At 47.0% G+C, this 15,172-nt stretch overlaps 1 long non-coding RNA gene across 1 annotated transcript; it reads left to right on the top strand.

Moving 5' to 3' along the window:
• The first annotated feature begins 3,439 nt into the window (after positions 1–3,439).
• On the top strand, positions 3,440–4,210 carry LOC130368209 (uncharacterized). Its single transcript, XR_008892361.1, has 3 exons — positions 3,440–3,551; positions 3,653–3,817; positions 3,921–4,210. It is a non-coding gene; the product is annotated as an uncharacterized LOC130368209 (long non-coding RNA).
• The last annotated feature ends 10,962 nt before the right edge of the window (positions 4,211–15,172 follow it).

The raw sequence follows: 15,172 nt of genomic DNA, 5'->3' as shown, positions 1-15,172 counted from the left end.
CATGCTGGGAGTTGTAGTTTTGCAACAGCTGGAGGCACACTGGTTGGAAAATACTGAGTTAGGTAACATAACCTAACTGAAGGTTTTCCAACCAGTGTGCCTCCAGCTGTTGCAAAAGTACAACTCCCAGCATGCACGGTCTGTCAGTACATGCTGGGAGTTGTAGTTTTGAAACAGCTGGAGGTTTGCCCCCCATGTGAATGTACAGGGTACATTCACACGAACAGGTTTACAGTAAATTTCCTACTTAAAATTTTTCCCCGCAGCGCAAACTCCTAGCGGGAAATTAACCGTAACACGCCAGTGTGAATTTACCCTAAAAACACTACACTACACTAACACCTAATAAAGGGTAAAACACTGCATATACACCCCCTTACACTGTCCCCCCCCCCCCCCCAATAAAAAATTAAAAACGTCTTGTACGGCAGGGTTTCCAAAATGGAGCCTCCAGCTGTTGCAAAACAACAGCTCCCAGCATTTCTGGACAGCCACTGACTGTCCAGGCATGCTGGGAGTTTAGCAAAAGCTGGAGGCACCCTGTTTAGGAATCACTGGCGTAGAATACCCCTATGTCCACCTCTGTGCAATCCCTAATTTAGTCCTCAAATGCGCATGGCGCTCTCTCACTTCGGAGCCCTGTCGTATTTCAAGGAAACAGTTTAGGGCCACATATGGGGTATCTCCGTACTCGGGAGAAATTGCACTACAAATTTTTGGGGTCTTTTTTTCCCTTTACCGCTTGTGAAAAGGAAAAGTTGGGGGCTACACCAGCCTGTTAGTGTAAAAAATAAAAATGTTTACACTAACATGCTTGTATTGCCCCATACTTTTTATTTCCACAAGCGGTAAAAGGAAAAAAAGACCCCCAAAATTTGTAATGCAATTTCTCCTGAGTAAGGAAATACCCCAGATGTGAGCGTAAAATGCTCTGCGGGCTCACAACAAGGCTCAGGAATGAGAGCGCACCATGTACATTTGAGGCCTAAATTGGTGATTTGCACAGGGGTGGCTGATTGTACAGCGGTTCTGACAAACGCAAAAAAAATTAAAATACCCATATGTGACCCCATTTTGGAAACTAAACCCCTCACCGAACGTGACAAGGGGTATAATGAGCCTGAACACCCCACAGGTGTTTGATGAATTTTCATTAAAGTTGGAAGGGAAAATGAAAAAAAAAATTTTTTTTCACTAAAATGCTGGTGTTACCCTAAATCTTTCATTTTCACAAGGGTAAATAGGAAAAAAGCTTCCGCCAAATTTGTAACCCCATCTCTTCTGAGTAAGAACATACCCCATATGTGAATTTAAAGTGCTCTGCGGTCGAACTACAATGCTCCGAAGAGAAGGAGCGCCATTGGGATTTTGTAGAGAAAATTTGTCCGGAATTGAAGGCCACATGTGTTTACAAAGCCCCCATAGTGCCAGAACAATGGACCCCTCGACACATGTGACCCCATTTTGGAAACTACACCCGCCACATAATGTAATAAGGGGTACATTGAGAATTTACCCCCACAGGTGTCTGACAGATTTTTGGAACAGTGGTCCGTAAAAATGAAAAATTAAATTTTTCATTTGCACAGCCCACTGTTCCAAAGATCTGTGGGGTGTAAATACTCACTGCACCCCTTATTAAATTCTGTGAGGGGTGTAGTTTCCAAAATGGGGTCACATGTGGGGGGGTCCACTGTTCTGGTACCACGGGGGGCTTTGTAAACGCACATGGCCCTGACCATTCCAAACTAATTCTCTTTCCAAAAGCTCAATGGCGCTCCTCCTCTTCTGAGCATTGTAGTTCGCCAGAACTTTCACAGAAAGAAAGCCGTTCACTGCGGCATCTTGGTCATTAGATCGGTCAGCCTGGTCCCAACCGGAGTGGTTGTGGTGCAAAACTGTGCAGCTAGGAAAAAAACGCCAGTAAGTGCCGGCTGCATTCACCAGCACAGAAAGCCATATATGCCAGCGGAAAGCCGCCACATAAATGCTGCACGTGCTGTATGCCGCAACTATGCAAATATATCTAGCACATCCTGCAGTCTGTTCACACCTATTGTGAAAACATTCATTTCAGCTGGGATTACACTTGGCGTGTTTGTCACAAAAAACACCATGCTCGCTGCGGGCACATGTTAGGTTGGAATCAATAGGGTAATATGAAACACCAGACACTAATGGGGGTTTCTTCATCCTTTTATGGTGTTTTTAGGCTATCAAATCTGTGGGATGCCGAGAGCATGTTTTTTTTTTGGGGGGGGGGGGGGGGGTATTTTCTCACAATTTTTTTTTTTAGAAATCCTTCATTCAAATGATGAAAGAATCACATGACTTGTAAAGAGAAAGGCCAGAGGGAAAAAAAAACACTAAAGAAAAAACACTTCCCATAATAATAATAATGATGATGATGATGATAATAATAATACACATTGGGACAGATGTATGAAAACCTGTGCAGAGGTCAAGTGGACCAGTTGCCCATAGCAACCAATCAGATCACTTCTTTCACTTTTCAGTGGCCTTTTTAAAAATGAAAGAAACTACCTGATTGGTTGCTATGGGCAACTGGTCCACTTTCCCTCTTCCCTGGTTTTGATAAATCTCTAAGACAACCCCTCCACCTTCCCCCCCCCCCCCCCCCCCCCCCCCGCCCCAGTGCTTTTAGCAAAAATAACACAAAGATAGCTGAGAAAAGAAATGAGGGGGAAGATTTTGATGTTTGTTTTTTTTTGCATAAAAAAAACAAAACATCAAACAAGAATTGTGTTTGTTCCTAGGCTTAGGCTGTGATTAAAAACAACATATAAATGGTGTTTTTCAAAGCCCACATTGCTTTATTTCTGGTGCTTTTTCCCCCCTTTCGACAGACGTCTGTCCAGCTATTGCAAAGCTACAACTCCCAGCATGCCCTGACAGCCAAAGGCTGAGAGTTGTAGTTTTGCAACAGGTGGGCAGCCACAGGGGATCGGTGTTGCAGTATGTCAATCTAGGGCCATGGTGTCTGATCTGGAACTGGCAGCAGGAGCCACGACCACTTTAAATCAATGGCTGCTGGGACGTATGACTAGTGACATCCTTCGCTCCAGACCGCAACGTCAGGGACGTCACTCGTCAGACGTCCCGGCGGCCAGCGCTGCTCATTGAGCCTACCGGAGTAGCATTGATCTATGTAAGAAACCTATGGGCCCAGGCTGTTGGGGCCACCAAATGATATTACATATACAGAATGTCTGGTTAGGAGAAACAAATATAACGCACCCACAGGGAGTGGCGCCATTTTAATAAAATTTGTCAAAAACCTTAGATAACAGTCATACAGAATATATTAGAAAGCTTTTTTGATTTTCAGCCAATCAGAGAGCAGCACTACTGAAATAGAACTCCCAGGAGGTAACAGTGTGTCACACATGTGATGTCATAACCATTGTCCACCAAAGAGCAGCACTGAGCAGAAATAACACTGCTCCTGTTCATTCTCCATCAGTGAGGGGCCGGTGCTGGACACTGTGTAGGGACGCGGGAATGCAAAGTCATACACATGACTGTGACTGGTAAGTGTTACATTGTTGTGTCCAAAAGGTCTTTAGTGCAGTTCCATGTGTATTTCTATGATAAACATGTAAATAATTTATCTTTTTTTTTCTTATCTTAGATGCACTATCTCCAGGACATGGAGTAGCATTTCCGGACCTACAGCAAGACGTTGGATGAAGGCATAGCCCCAGAAATAACACTGGTCCTGTTCATCAGTGAGGGGCCGGTGCTGGACACTGTGTAGGGACACGGGAATGCAAAGTCATGCACATGACTGTGACTGGTAAGTGTTACATTGTTTTGTCCAAAAGGTCTTTATTGCAGTTCCATGTGTATTTCTATGATAAACATGTAAATAATCTATCTTTTTTTGTCCCCTATCTTAGATGCACTATTTCCAGGAGATGGAGTAGCATTTCGGGACCTACAGCAAGACGTTGGATGAAGGCACAGGCCTAGGAATCATGCACATACACAGAAACATTTGCCCAAATTATAGAGGTAACCTCCTTTAGTATGCCCAGAGGAAGGGCCATACAGTAGCCATGGATTCCCTACAGGTTTCCTCCCCTCTGGAGGTTTTTCCTGTCCTGAGTATTAGTTACTGTACGCTCTTTGTGAGTGATGGGAGGTTACAAAAAATCCCCTACACAAACATTTTAATAAATAATAAATAAAGTTCCCCTTTTTTTAAACTGTTCTTTGACTTGTTCGACTCATTTATTTATTTCTGTGTGTGAAAATAGAGTTAGCAAAACATGGATGACCAAAGCTGCTCTCCTGCACGATCTGCATAATGTGGTGCAGAGAGAGGCAACTGGTGCTGGCTGGTGCAGTTTATGAGGCAAACGTAGAACACCCAGCAAGTTCCATGCACAAGCCTTTTTCTGATGAATGGGACTCATGCAGGGAACTTGCTAGGGGTCATACGGTTGCAAAGGACCAACTTTTGGGTACATGAACTGTCCCTTAAAGGGGTATAGATATCTTATCCCCTATGTAAAGGATAGGGGATAAGATGTCTGATCAATGGGATCCTGCTGCTGGGACCCCAGCAATCTCCATGCAGCAACCAAAATTCTAAATATTATGTTTAGCTCACTGGTTCCTGTGGTGGGATTCGTGACATCATGCCACACCTTCTTGTGACATCACACCACCTCCCATAGACATAAATGGAAAGGGTGTGGCGTGAGGTCACGACCCGCACCACGAGAACCCAGAGTTCTAAATATATTATTTGGAACGCCGGGTGCTGCATGAAGATTGCGGGGGTCCCAGTGATCAGTCATCTTTTGTCCTATCCTTAAGGTAGGGGATAAGATATCTAGGGGCGGAGTACCACTTTAAGGAATTAGAGAGTGTAGGCATGCCTTACAAGCAGGTAGAAAAAGAACAGCTGGGAGAAATGACAGGACACAAAGCAATATTTGGCTGGGACCGATTTTGGGTGTGTTCTGGCCAATTAAAGGAAAACTATGGCAAAAATTAACTTATCCCCTATCCATGGTTTATGGGATAAGTAGCTGATCGTGGGGGGTCCCCCTGCAATACCTGGGATGAGACCCGTCGCTCAGTGAGAAGCGCTCGCTGCAGACGTCAAATCTCAATTTCCCTGGACCCCCCCCTTCCTTCATGTCCACCACAGACGCCCCCAGACTGCTGTCTCTTACAGAGTTTTATGCCCAGAAATGGTTGGCTACTCACTTTGTCAGTAGATTCTCATCCTAAATATGAAGACAATCGGGGAAATGTACCTGTGGAGAGGAAATGTTGTCCAGTTGCTCTTAGCAACCAATCAGATTACTTCTTTTATTTTTCAGAGGTCTTCTCAAGAATGAAAGAAGCAATCTGATTGGTTGCTATGGGCAACCTGATGAAAACATCTTTTTTTTCTTTAACAACTACAGTACTACAACTCCCATTGTAGTGTGTCTTTTCAACCTGTGCCTCCTCCAACCCTGACCCTTAGGGGGGCATAGACGGACCACACTGGGGGTTGTAGTACTTTCATTTTTACAGTTCCCCTATAACTCTGCAGCTTCGGTAGAAGTATGAGGCTCAGCCTTAGAGTCAGTGTATCTGGCTGCTCCAGTGTTCTTCTCTTTTACAGCCTGGACACTGTTCTCCTCCACACTGGTCCCTGTGGTCCGGTCAGATGGTTCTGGACTGGGGCTGAACGGTTGCTTGAGGGATTTAGTGGCAGATTTTTTTGGGACTTCAGTTGTTGGATGACCTCTCTTCAGTGGCTGCTGATATTCGTAGTGCAGAATTTACAGGTGTTACGTAAAAGGGGTACTACGGGGGAAAACATTATTTTATTTTAGTTTTTTTAAATCAACTGGTGCCAGAAAGTTAAACAGATTTGTAAATTACTTCTTAAAAATCTTAATCCTTACAGTACTTATCAGCTGCCGTATGCTACAGAGGAAGTTGTATAGTTCTTTTCGGTCTGACTACAGTGCTCTATGTGAGTAGGAGCAAATCTCCATAGTAAACTTCTCCTACTCTGGACAGTTCCTGACATGGACAGAGGTGTCAGCAGAGAGCACTTCCTGTGGAACACAGCAGCTGTTGGGTGTGTCTGACTTCCAGAGTTTTCCAGAGAGAGAGGATTGAAGCAGTGTTTCCTACAGCCTTTTCCCCAGGAGGGTGGCAGCTTCCTTGGGAGAGCCTCCTGCTATGGAGCCCCAGACTTCCACCCCTCGAACTAGGACGGCGGGGGGTGGGAGTGAGAGAGCTACGGCCGATTCCCAGGACAGGGTGAGAAGATCCAGCAGGCTCCGCAGTAATGTGGAGCCCACTCCCCCGTCCGTCGCTGGAAACCGCAAGGCGTCCGGTAAGAAGCTTATGGTTATGTCTTCGGGGACTGTGTCTGATACTATGGAACCCCAGCAATGGGGGGTGAAGGGTCCCAGGGAGTCGCTAGCTACTTTCGGTTCCCGCATGCAGGCAAATCTAGTAGAATATGAGTAGCTGGGAAAAAAGCTGAAAATCATAAGGGAAGACCTGAAGTTTGCTCGCTACCAAACAGATAACTCTGCCAAGGCCATGAGGGCAAGGTTCGCTGCCAGGGTGTGTCAGCTGAAGGCAGAGGAGCAGGAGGTGGTGAGAGCCCGAATGCTGATTGTAGAGGGTGCAGGCATGTTTAAAGAAAAATTAAAGAATGAAGACCGCTATAAAACCATGCGTACCCCTGTGAAGGAGGAAGAGGATAGTCAGGGGGAGGAAGAGTGCTTGTGTGTCACGGAGGAGAAGATGGAGGAAGGTGGTGAGGGAGATGGCGGCAGTGAGGGAGATGAGAGTGAGGGGGATGTGTGTGATACCCCGTATACCCCTAAGACCTCTGTCACCCCGAGTGCAGATTACATCAACCCTGCCCAAGTCGCCTTACCAGCCACCTCTGAGGAAAGTGACAGTAGTGATGGCGGTGACAGTGGACTGGTCTGTGGGGGGCTTCTGCGGGCCATAGTGATGCAGGAGTCACCCAACCGTCTGGAAAATTGCAGTTTTGGCCAGGACCTGGGCCCTGAGGGGAGGAAGAGGAAAAAAAAGAAGAAGAAGAAAAAGGCTGAGGAGCAGATAAAGTTTGTTTTCTCTCCAATCCAGCAGTCTGGGCCACCTGAAAAGTTGATTCAGGCTGCTGGGCCTCCCACTCTGCCAGATCCCGCTTCTGCTGTGGAACGGGACCAGCACGGGGGGTACAGTGGTGCATCCAACATGGCCGCAGGTGCTACAGTCACGCGTCCTGCTGGTAGGGAAGAACAGGACGGGCTAATGGTGGGCAATAGTTATGCGGCAGTTTGCAAGGGGAGCGGTTCCCCGAGTATTGTGGGCAATGTTACTAGCCCTGCGGGGCACTTCCCTGAGAGGGGGGGGGAGTGTCCAGGCGCCTGAGGTGTGTGGTGAGATCTTCTGCTCGGGGGGCGGTCCCCTGGGCGCTGCTAGTAGTGTCGGTGCTGCGGGGCACTCCCCTGAGAGAGGGGGGGGAGCGTCCAGGTGTCAGAACCTGCTGCTGAGCCCGTGCGGTTGGGCACAGTGTTTGGCGCGGACACTGCAGGGATCTCCCCTGTGAGAGAGGGGAGTCCCTGCACATCAGTGGCACGAGGAGGGGTGAAGTTGCGCCCGGAGGGGCAGCCTCAGCTTCGGGAGGTGATGTCGGCGGTAACATCTCGAATGGAGGAGGAGTCAGCGTCGCCGACAATGGCAGCCGCCGGTGACTTGAGAATGTACAAAAAGGCCAAGCTAAAGCATGTCCAGGCCAGCCCAGAGGTAGTGGGTGAAGCAGCTGCTGATCCCAAAAATACTGTCAATAAAAGCAATGTTAATACAAGGTGTTTGAAAGATGGGAGTGGTAGTGCTGTGGATGAGAGGGGTGTATGTGGCAGTGGTAGTGGTGCAAATGGGAGGAGTGGTAGTGGTGCAGATGGGAGGATTGGTAGTGGTGCAGATGGGAGGAGTGGAAGTGGTGCAGATGGGTGGAGTGGTAGTGGTGTAGATGGGAGCAGTGGTAGTGGTGTAGATGGGAGGAGTGGTAGTGTTGTGGATGGGAGGAGTGGTAGTGGTGTGAATGAGAGTGGTGATAGTGGAGTGAATGAGAGGAGTGGTAGTGGTGCAGATGGGAGGAGTGGTAGTGGAGTGATTGGGAGGAGTGGCAGTGAAGTGAATAAGAGTGGTGATAGTGGAGTGAAGAGGAGGGGTGGTAGTGGTGTGAATGAGAGGAGTGGTAGTGGTGCAGATGGGAGGAGTAGTGGTGTGAATGAGAGTAGTAGTAGTGGTGTGGATGGTAGGAATAAGAGTGGCTTTTGTGGCAGTACAGGTGGCCTAGGCGGGGATGTAAGGACGGTGTATGGTCCGGCTGCCCCCCCCGGTCGTCAGGAGTTATGCAAGTGTGGCGGCTGGGGGTTCAGTAGGATCTTTACCTCCTGTATCTGGTGAAGGTCAGTTGCAACGGCGCCTCCTGGAGGCACTAAAGAGAGGAGAAAGGACGCTCCAGGTAGAGGGAAAGGAGATGGACCTGTCTTTTTGGGTGGAGAGACATGGTCTGGGAGCGTTCCGAGAGAGGAATGGGTAGGCCGTATGGTCCCTCCAGACACCCGGGCAGGAGGTAGATCGCAGGAATGTGGCCCGTTTGGTCTGGAAAGGCGAAGATGCGTGGTGGTGGTGGAGCTTCTTTTCCAGATGGGTTTCAGGGCTGGGGACATCTTTGACCTGATTCACCCCTTCGGCTCCTCCGAGTTTGACGTCAGCTTTGTTAGGCCGGAAGGACTAGATCTCTTTTGGTCTAATTATGAGCTGATGAAAAACGAGCCCGGATGGCGAGATTTCGCTGTAAAAGCGGTATCTCGCCAGAGTATGGTAAAGAAAGTGACCGTTTTGACCCGTAACGAGTCACTTTCTTGTTATGACAATATGACCTTGCTAGGCAGGTACGGGGAGGTGACGGACGTCCCCCGGAAGATCTTTGACGAGCACAATATATGGTCTGGGGCCTGGACGTTTTCCGTTCGTCTCAGGCGTTCAGGGAACACGGTCACCCACATCCCTTTGGCCGCCTTTCTGGGACGCGACAGGATTCAGATCTTCTACCAGGGGAAGCCGAGGCTGTGTCACAGGTGTGGTGACCAAAACCACTTTAGTGCCAACTGCACTCAGCAGATATGCGCCCTCTGCTGTGGGGTGGGACCTCTGGCGGCCACCTGTGGGCAGATTCGGTGTAACTTGTGTGGTGACCTAGGTCACCCGTTCAGCCGGTGTCCACGCTTGTTCTCTAACACTGTGACCGCCCCGGCTGCGGAGAGCCTAACGGTTGCCCCAGCGGGGGAGGGGACTAGTGGAGGAGAGGGGGCACCAAAGCCAGTGAAGGAAAAACATAAGACCCCCTCTATGCGGAGGCGAGAGGAGAAGCGCAGGTTGGAGAGGGCCCTTGAGAATGCCCAGGTGCCAGGGGTGGCTCGGGGTCCCACTCCAGACACTGGCTCAGAAGGAGGTCAGAATAACTCTGAGGCTTTGGGTGGGGCCGAACTGGATGAGGAGATAGGGAGACTGCGTAGGGAAGAAGGTCAAGATGCTCCTTCCTCCAGTCATGCCTCTGAATCCAAAACTGTGGATGAGCAGGAGAAGGAGGGGCAGACAGTAAATGGTGGCCAGGAAAAGAAGAAGAGGAGGAAGAAGAAGGATAAGAGTAAGGCTGCGCCGTCCTCCTCTTCAGTTGTAGCCTCAGACCATAGAAGGAACAACTCAGTCTCTGACCCTCTGATCGTCCTTTCAAATCGATATGAGGCCCTTGGGGATACCATCTCCCCTCCTCTTCTCGAGGGTCCGGAGGCAGTGCGGCCTCCAGGAGGTGCCGAGCCTCCTTCCTCTGGGGCAGTTTCCTCAGGGGCTGAGGTAACACCAGATGCTGGAGGTAAAGATCCTAGGATGGATATATCCCTGAGTTTAAAAAGAGGCATAGGGTCTTCCTCCGATTCAGATGGGGGTGGAGGGAAGGAGAGGAAGAAGGTTTAAGGGGTGAGGCCATCTAACTCAATCACGTTGGCATCCATTAACTGTGCCAGCATAAAATCAGATACGGCTAGATTCGCAGCCTTTGATTTTCTCGGCCGTGTTGAAGCTGACATTTTCTTTTTACAAGAGACTAGGTTGTCAGATCTAGCCTCCCTGGTAAAAGCCAGAAGAGAGTGGAGGCGCGGTCCCTCCCACTGGTCTCTTGCGGCTGAGCCGTATAGTGGGGTGGCGGTCCTTTTTACTGCTCCTGTTGAATGCAGACGGGTTATTGAGTTAGAAATGGGGAGGTGCCTGATCTTAGATGTCTTCATGAAGGGACAAGAGCTCCGGCTCATTAACATCTACGCCCCGCAAACTAAGCGGGGCCGTAAAGATCTCTTTATGAGGATTAAGCCCTTTCTTTTTACGAGTCGGCAAGTGATCTTTGGAGGGGACTTCAATAATGTCACGAGGTCTCAAGATAGGAGAGGCTCCAATGGTCCGCTGACTTGCGATAGTGTTGCACTGATTAGCATAGCTAGAGAAGCTCGCCTAGAGGACGCCCACATCCGGAGCCCCTCAGGCCACACGGGTTTCCCCTATCATCAAGGTAGTCGCAGGTCTAGGATAGATAGGTTTTATTTAAAGGAGGAAGCCGTAGCTTCCGCAGTGTCCATGGTTGAGGTGGAGTTCTCCGACCACTGTATGATTTTGTTTTCCCTGAATGTTTCAGAGACCCCCCCGGATGGGAAAAGGTTATTGGAAGCTGAATTTGTCCCTCCTGGAGGAAGCGGAGATAAGACAGTCCTTTGAGGATTTTCTTCAGAGTCAGGTACCTTTACTGGGCCTATGTAGTAGTAAGTCAGAGTGGTGGGAGATATTGAAGAAGCGGGTTGAGGGGTTCTTCCGCCAGCTCTCGAGCCTCAGGTCCCTGAACAGGTATCGCCTGTATCAGGGTCTGAGTAGGAAACTCGAGCTTCTTGTCTCGACTGGAGGTAGCCGTGAGGATATCTCCAGAGTGAAATCCTTGCTGATGGGGTGTCAGTACGATAGGCACGCATCTTTGGTTTTTGAGAGGGATTTCGGGAAGTACCGCTCGCCCGACCCTTACACAAACTGTAAGATGTCAGTGAGTAGTAAAGTCATTTCAGGACTGATTGATAGTACAGGATCTCTGAATCGGTCCAGATCAGGGATCTTGGAGGTCGTCAGATCCTTCTACTCGCACCTCTTGGGAAGGAAGGATCTAGATCAAGACAAGATGTCGGCTTTCCTGGCTGAAACCATTCCTGAGCCAGGGGTAGACCCCTCTCTTGATGTTTTGGCAGAAGAAATCAGGGAAGAGGAAGTGAGACTAGCGATCGAGGGGCTCGCCCCTAAGAAGTCGCCAGGTCCGGATGGCTTAACATCCGAGTGGTACAGGACCTTTAAGGAGTCTTTAGCTCCCCTCTTGACTGAGGTATTCAATGAGTGTCTCTCCTCGGGCACTCTGCCGAATTCAATGAGGAGGTCAGCCCTGATTCTTCTGTCAAAGGGTAAAGATCCCAGCCGTATTGAGAATTGGAGGCCCATAGCTTTTCTCAATACGGACAGGAAGCTTCCGGCTAAGATACTGTTTAATCGGCTGGTGAAGTTTGCACCCCGGCTCCTTTCGGGGGCTCAGCACTGCTCTGTTCCAGGCCGAAGCACCTTAAGTGCGGTCCTTAGTGTCAGGGAGGCAGTGGAGCGGAGTAGAGCGGGTTTCTGGAAGGGGTACTTGCTGTCCCTGGATCAGGCCAAAGCGTTTGATCGGGTGAACCACGAGTACCTCTGGTCCGTCCTCCTGAGATATGGCTTACCGAGTACTTTTGTTAATTGGCTTAAGATCTTGTATGCAGGGGCAGAGAGTTTCCCACTGGTGAACGGTTGGTCTGGCCGCTGTTTTGAGGTGGGGTCCGGAGTCCGTCAGGGTTGTCCTTTGAGCCTGCTTTTATACGTGTTTGCGATCGATCCCTTCGTCCGGAGGGTAGATTGTGGGCCGTTGGCGGGAGTCAGGATGAGTCTGGCGGAGCTGGATGTCGCCCAGAGAGTGGTGGCGTACGCTGACGATGTCACTATTTTTGTCTCCTCGCGAGAGGAGGTCGATGTGGTGATGTCGGAAGTGGACCGCTACTCGGAGGCATCTGGGTCTAAGATCAACCGGGATAAGTGTGAGAGTCTCTGGCTGGGAGGGGGAGATCCCAAGTTTGATCTCCCGGACACTCTTCCCGGGCCCCAAGAGTCAGCAAAAGTTTTGGGCATCATATTCGGCCAGGATGATTATCCAACCAAAAACTGGGATGGTAAGCTCCAGGATGCCGCTCAGAAGGTGGACCAATGGAAGGGTTGGTCTATGACCCTCAGGGAAAGGGTACACCTGATCAAATCGTACCTGCTCCCCTTGTTTATCTATCTGCAGCGTATGTATCTTGCCAGAAGCTTACTACATTAGAATCTACAGCCTGTTTTTCCAACTGTTATGGGGAAACAGGATGAACCTAGTCAAGAGGGAGGTTACGTACCGCACGAGGAGACTAGGGGGTTTATCTATGGTAAACCCTGTGGTGTTCTTAACCAACACCTTCTTGAAAGCTAACATCTCAAACCTCTGGTCAGAGAGGGCTTCTCCGTGGGTACTCTACTGCAGGGAATGGTTTCGGCCTTTCTTCCAGGAATGGGAGACAGGAGGGCAAGTGAAGGACCTCCGTACGCCCCATGGATATCTTCCGGCTTACGCTACCCCGACTCTGAAGGCGATACGTCGGTGGGGTCTGGGAGTGTGGGAGAGCAGGACCCAGTGAAGGCAGTTCCTTGACAAACGGGTTCTGTTGACCCACTTCCAGAAGCCTCTGGCGCTCAGGGACTGCCCAGGTCGGGATCTGAGGGTGGGGTTGTACCTTTTAAACATGAAAAGGATCCCCCAGAAGTTTTGGGACTTGGCCTGGCGCTGCTTTCAGGGGAAGCTATATGTGAGGGACAATTTGAAGTGTAGGAACTCTGATGACCGGGGTGTGGGTGAGGGTACAGTTTTAGTGTAGGGTTTTTCCTAGGGTTTTCTATTGATTTTGTAGGTGTTTTCTGTAGTGCATATATTTTGTTTATTTTATATTTAATTTATATAGTAAATTTAGTAATTTTGTACCTATATTGTGTTATATCTATATTGTTTCATATTGTTTCATGTTATAGCGTTATGGTAGCCGGACCAGTTGTTGTGTTGATATGTGGTTTATTTTGTTTATTTCAGTTATTTGGTCTGTTTTATGTTTTCTTTGGTATTTTCATTAGTCCCGGATAGAGGATCCAGTTACTTTGGACGTTTTGTAAGTGAATGTATGTGTGATATGATTATTTTGATTATTTTTATTATTATTATTATTATTATTATTATTACAATATACATTTTTTTTGTAATTTTTTTTCAAATTTATTTATTTATTTATTATTTTAATATATGAGAAAAAAAAAATATATATAGATTAAAAAAATATAAAAAATGTAAAAAATAAATTAAAAAATATATAAAAAAAATAAAATGTAAAAAAACATACAATAATTATTTTTTATTTTATTTATTTATTCATTTTTCTTTTTTTTAGGTGTGCTTGCTACTTTTCTGTTTAGTTTTCTTGTTGCGTGTTCCCAAGTATGGATGGTTTTGAGTTATAGTCGGGTAATGATAACTTTTATGTTTATATTTTGACAAGCCAAGTTGTGCTATTTTATTTATTTATTTATTTTTCTTATGTTCATTTTCGGTAAGCGTGTGAGTGTTTGATTAGATATTTTGGGCATATTTTAACCCCTTCAGGACCAAGCCCATTTTGGCCTTAAGGACCAGAGCGTTTTTTGAACATCTGACCACTGTCACTTTAAACATTAATAACTCTGGAATGCTTTTAGTTATCATTCTGATTCCGAGATTGTGTTTTCGTGACATATTCTACTTTAACATGGTGGTAAATTTTTGTGGTAACTTGCATCCTTTCCTTGTGAAAAATCCTAAAATTTGATGAAAAATTTGAATATTTTGCATTTTTCTAACTTTGAAGCTCTCTGCTTGTAAGGAAAATGTATATTACAAATAAAAAAATATTTTATTCACATATACAATATGTCTACTTTATGTTTGCATCATAGAAGTGACGAGTTTTTACTTTTGGAAGACACCAGAGGGCTTCAAAGTTCAACAGCAATTTTCCAATTTTTCCCAAAATTTTCAAACTCACTATTTTTCAGGGACCAGTTCAGGTTTGAAGTGGATTTGAAGGGTCTTCATATTAGAAATACCCCACAAAAGACCCCATTATAAAAACTGCACCCCCCAAAGTATTCAAAATGACATTCAGTCATCATTTTAACCCTTTAGGTGTTTCACAGGAATAGAAGCAAAGTGAAGGAGAAAATTCCCAATCTTCATTTTTTACACTCGCATGTTCTTGTAGACCCAATTTTTGAATTTTTACAAGGGGTAAAAGGAGAAAATGTATACTTATATTTGTAGCCCAATTTCTCTTGAGTAAGCACATACATCATATGTGTATGTAAAGTGTTCGGCGGGCGCAGTAGAGGGCTCAGAAGGGAAAGAGCGACAAGGGGATTTTGGAGAGTATGTTTTTCTGAAATGGTTTTTGGGGGGCATGTTGCATTTAGGAAGCCCCTATGGTGCCAGAACAGCAAAAAAAAACTCACATGGCATACCATTTTGGAAACTAGACCCCTTGAGGAACATAACAAGGAATAAAGTGAGCCTTAATACCCCACAGGTGTTTCACGACTTTTGCATATGTAAAAAAATAATTATTTTTTTTCACTAAAATGTGTATTTCCCCCCAAATTTCACATTTTTCCAAGGGTTAATAGCAGGAAATACCCCCCAATATTTGTAACCCCTTCTCTTCTGAGTATGGAGGTAACCCATAAGTTGACCTGAAGTACACTACGGGCGAACTACAATGCTCAGAAGAGAAGGAGTCATATTTGGCTTTTTGAGAGCAAATTTTGCTCGGGGGGCATGTCGCATTTAGGAAGCCCCTATGGTGCTAGAACAGCAAAAAAAAAAAACACATGGCATACCATTTTGGAAACTAGACCCCTTGAGGAACGTAATAAGGAATAAAGTGAGCCTTAA

This window comes from Hyla sarda, chromosome 4 (genome assembly GCF_029499605.1).
Source record: "Hyla sarda isolate aHylSar1 chromosome 4, aHylSar1.hap1, whole genome shotgun sequence".
In the NCBI taxonomy this organism is placed as follows: domain Eukaryota; kingdom Metazoa; phylum Chordata; class Amphibia; order Anura; family Hylidae; genus Hyla; species Hyla sarda.
This window is presented reverse-complemented; position numbering and strand designations above follow the sequence as displayed.